The sequence below is a fragment of the Dasypus novemcinctus genome, chromosome X, assembly GCF_030445035.2.
Source record: "Dasypus novemcinctus isolate mDasNov1 chromosome X, mDasNov1.1.hap2, whole genome shotgun sequence".
Taxonomy (NCBI): Eukaryota; Metazoa; Chordata; class Mammalia; order Cingulata; family Dasypodidae; genus Dasypus; species Dasypus novemcinctus.
The window spans coordinates 20,336,379-20,341,093 of NC_080704.1; the positions used below are offsets into that span (position 1 = coordinate 20,336,379).

The following is a 4,715-nucleotide window of genomic DNA, read 5'->3' on the forward strand; positions in this document are numbered from 1 at the left end:
CTCATTTCAACACGTAATCAATATAAACATTATTCATGAGCTATTTTACATTCTCTCTTTTTTTCGTACTAAGTCTTAGAAATCTAGAAATCTACTTTATCCTTAGAGCATATCCTAATTTGGACTAGCTATATTTCAAGTGTTCAGTAGCCACCTATGTACTAGAGAGCACACATATAGAATATACCTGTCATCACAGAAAGCGCTGTTAGGGTGCCGCTGAAAGGTCAAGAAAGTTCTGGGAAGAGAAGTGATAGGTGTGAGCAGGATGTGCTTCAAAATTCTCTAAATGAATGAGTGGAACTAAGAAGTCCAGCAGAAAAAAAAAAAACCCTCAGAATTACTAGGACTGGAAGGTTCTAGAAGCCCAACCTAACTTCCAAGTCGGGATTAAAATGGGCTTTTATGACAGGTCCAGGGGCCACGCCTACCCTGCCGGGGCCTGCCCCACAGCAGCGGGGAGGCCAGCGTGTGTCATCACTCCCCAGGGCATCTGCTCATGGCACCGCCTCCATCTTGGCTGTTCTGCTCATCTGCGGGCAGGGGCTGGGACAGAAGCCCACCAAAGTCACGTACGATCTTTCAATAACAATTCTGGGGAGGCAATCTAATTTGGTACAGCAGATACAGAAACGTGATCAAATTAAGTGTGCCTGTTGTCTGCCCGTGCGTGTGTGTTCGTGTGTGTGTGTGTGTTCCTGGCTGGAGAGAGAAGGAGGGTGGTGGGTGAAATCCAGAAGAACTAACGTGGCCACCGAAGTCCCCTCCTCACCAGCCACCGTCCGAGCACGGAGGAGTGGGAGCTCGAGAGGTGTTTCAAAAAATTGGAAGCCACAAATGGGAGGCCTCGAGCCCTGAAAGAATGAGATGACGGGGCTGGGGGGTGGGGGGTGGGGTGGGGGAGATGATCAGGTGGGAAGGAGAAATGGTAACCAGAGGCATTTTCCAGAGACAAGAGCTGCAGTCGCAACTCGAATGCAAGGACTCACCCTGATCCCCAAATCAAGCTTGATTCATAATCCCACACAGGCTTTTGTGCATAGGAAAAATGCAGTTAGCCATCTTCCCCACTCCTGGGGAGCCTCTTCCTCTCAGGTCCCCCTCATCTTTTGACTGGGGAGACAGCAGAGTGGGGAAACTCCTCGTGTGTGGATGCCAATCCTGGCTCTACCAGTGGCTCCAGAATTTCTAGGGGGTTAAAGGTCACCATCTGGCTGGAAGGGGACTAGGCGGTTGGCCTTGACAATGCCTTTGCATGGCAAGTCCCCATCTCATGTAGAGCATTGGCTTCACCCATTCTTTGGTCCCACTCTGGACGTTGGGCTAATAATCCGTAACCTGCCTGAGCCTCAGTTTCCTCATTGACAAGATGGGAACAGTACCGCCCACCTCACAGGGGTGCGGGAAGGACGAAATTAGGGCTTGTCAGCGCGGAACTGCCAAGGGCTGGAACTGGAGCTTGACACCAGGAACTCTGGTTCTCCAACAAAACACACAAACCTCTGGATCTCGCCCTGCTGGGTTTCCCTTGACAAGGATTCCCAGTTCCTTCCCCACCACCATCCCCTCCACCAGCGAGATTCTTTAGTCACTCGACTCGCATTTATCAAGCCAACAGCTGAGTGTTGGGGATTCCTGAGATGTAATGGCACTGTGGTCATCAGGAAGACTGAGGAACCATTTCTCTCTACTCAGCACCTAAGCACCATGGGTGACCGGCTGCCTCACTGGCGAGCTCTTCTCCTCTAGGTAGGTCCTACATTTTGTGAAGGGGTACGGGCTGAGGAATCCGGCCTTTAAGAGAAATAAATAAGGGACTCGGAGGAGGGGTTAAGGGGCAGGTTGCCCCTTTGAACCGTAACCACAAAGTCTGGAATCAGACAAAGGTCTGGACATTTCTCTGAGCCTCAGTTTCCTTATCTACCAAAACAATGCCCTCGCCACAGAGCAGTGGAGAAGATTCCCCTCGTAGGAAGTGCCTGGCAGACAGAGGGCCACAGCACATGTTAATCCCCCTCTCAATTTCTTTTCCTCCACTCACCCCCTCCCTAAAGCGTAGGGCGAAGCGAGGAGCTGGAGAACACACATTTTCTATTTACTCCTCGTCGTTTCACAGGACACTGTTTGGGGTCATCTTCCTTCTCCATTCCGGGTCAGAGGGACTTGGGGAGTCCATACTTTCCAGGTCCTTAGCTAGAGCTGTCTCCTGGTGCACGCCCAGCAACACCTCATCACACGCTCCAGTCTTTTTTTTTCTCTTTCTTGCATTTCTAATGACACTGCCCCAGTGATCCTGCTTTCTGGGCACCACGTTTTTATTTATATCGCGGTTCTTGCCCAACTCCCTAACTCCAAGCTCTCACACTGGCAACGGGAATCGCCTGGAAAATGGTTTTCTCATTTGTTCCTGAGACCGGCAGGTTTTCCAAAGTCAAGCCTCACTCTAGGAGGCCTGGGGCTTCTTTGCATAATAAAGGACCCCCGCCCCCCCACCTGGTGGTTAAATGACCCCAAGTTCCAGTCTGACTTGGTTCACGGTCATGCCTCTGGCGGGCATCTGTTGGGATGGAGAAGCAAGGGTCCAGTTCCAGAAGGCTGTGAGTGGGAGGGGGAAGAGGAAGCTGCTCTGGGCTTCTCAGGGACAGAGAAACTGGGATGCTCCCGGGCGTATGACTCCGTGCCTTCAAACGCACCCTGAAGGTGGCAGAGCCCCCCACATCCACCCTTGAGAAGAAAGCATGAAGCAAAAGCCAGTGAGGGGGCAAGAGCCCAAAGCGCTCTGGTGAGCTGCCCGCCAGCCCCCCAATTGTCCCCAATCCAATATCACCACTCCTTCACTGTAACAAAGGCACATTCACACTATGTTCTCAAAGTTATCATGAGTGTCTACGTCAATCCACAGACAATTCTGTTGACTCCAGAGTGAAAAGAGAGACCTCTAGAAAACGGTGGAAAAGAGTCCCTGGGAAAAGCAGAGGAAAACCTGGCCTGATGCATGCAAAGCTCGGAATTATTTTCTCCCTGCTGGCTGCTTTGCTCTCTGTTCTGAAGAGAAGCTTTCAAGCATCAGCCAAATAAAGGGATCACACCAGAGGATGTGAGATAATACTAAACCAACAAAAACAAAGACCCAAACGAAACAGAGCGAGCCCTGAGAAGACGCGGCTATCAAAACTTTGTTTGGCCCTATCTATCTATCATCGCTGCACACCCGGGCTCTGCGGAATATCATTCTGTTGATGTCACTTACCCTCGGCAAAATATTTACACATCCTTAAAAACGCCAGATTTGGGGAGGGGGGGCAGGGCGGGCCGCAAGTCGCCCTTCCAGCCCCATCGCCGAGATCTGGGCAGACCGATAGGAGGGCGGTACGGCGGCGGGTGGCTCCAGCGGGCACAGGTAAGAGCCAGCGACAGTTCCCGGCCCGCGGCCACCCAGGCGCTGCGCCCTGCTCTGCCCGGCCCACCTCTCCCCTACCTGCCTGGAGGCAGCAGCCACATCCCCGCTATGGTGTCAGCGCCACCGCCGCCGCCGCCTCCTGCCTTGCTCATTGATTAAGTTCTCAAACCATTGTTAAAGCCGGGCTGTCTTTCCCAGGAAAACTGGGCTGCATTCATTAAGCTTCCCCCTGCCACAAAAGGAATATTCATAAAAGTTTGGCAGGCAGAAAGGGAGGTTGACTGCGTGCCATGGGGTGGGTGACAATTCTCGCCTCCAAGGCCACCTTCTTCCTCCGTGCCTCTTCCCTCCCTCCATGCAGCCGTCGTGCCCCAAACCCACTCCAGGGACTTCTGATATGGAAACACAAAGCAGCAGCTGTTTGGCAACATTTCTACCCCTCGCCAGCAACTGGGGTGGGATGCCATTTCCCCACCCAGGCGCAGCTCCGCCGGAACAATAGTCGGGCTTTAAATGGCAAACAAGCCAACACACGGAGCACAACCCCGAGCCCGCGGGAGCCAGCGCCGACAGCGGCGCCCAACTCCCTCCGCGGCAGCAGGCGCCCCCGAAACGCACGCCCCGAGGCGGCGGGGGCCGCCGCTCCGCGCGGAACATGGCAGCGGAGCCCGCCCGCGGCGGGGCACCAGGGCCCCCGGCCGCCGCCGCACACTCACCCGGCTCCGGGGGGCCGCAGGGCCGGCCGAGCGGCACAAAGAGGAGCCCGGCGCGATTGGGCAAAACCCAACTTTCCACCCGGCTCGCCAGGGCCTCCCGATGCGTCAACAGAATCCATCTTCCGAAGGGCCTGGAAGGCGCCGGGGGTTCCGGGCCGGGGCAGAAGGGCCGAGGCGGAGGCGGCCCGGTGCGGTGCCCGGGCGCGGAGTCCGCCGCGCGCCGCCCCTCGGCGCCCGCTGCCAAGGCGGGCGGCGGCCCAAACCCCACTTCGGGGCCCCCGCCCCGCCCGCCGGCGCCGCCTCCCCGGCCGGCCCCGGCCCCGCCGACCAGTGCGCGGCGCCCCGAGCCCGAGCGCGGCCCCGGGCGCGCCTCCCGGCCGGCGGCCTCGGCCCGCGTCCCCGCCCCCGCCGGCCCTGCCCGCTGGCCCCGGCCTCCGGGCGCCCGTCCTGCCCCCCGGGCGCAGGCCCCTCCCCGGGCGCCGGGCCCCGCCGGGCGCACCCAGCCCCGCGCGCGCCCCGCGCCCCGCGCCCCGCGGGCAGGTCCGCGCCGGGGAGGGCGGGGGCGACCCCGGCCCGCACGGGGGCGCCGCGTCCGCTAC

At 57.8% G+C, this 4,715-nt stretch overlaps 1 protein-coding gene across 2 annotated transcripts in view; it reads right to left on the reverse strand.

The window, feature by feature from the left end:
- Positions 1-4,715, reverse strand: part of RAI2 (retinoic acid induced 2) — a 59,515-nt gene that overhangs the window by 54,728 nt on the left and 72 nt on the right. Inside the window, exon 1 of one of the 2 annotated variants that reach the window (XM_004481561.5) lies at positions 4,117-4,355. The exons of the other annotated variant lie outside the window; for it this stretch is intronic. The gene's annotated coding sequence lies outside the window, so the exon portion shown is untranslated. Of the gene's footprint in view, positions 1-4,116; positions 4,356-4,715 lie in introns of those variants that run through there. 2 annotated transcript variants of the gene reach the window in all.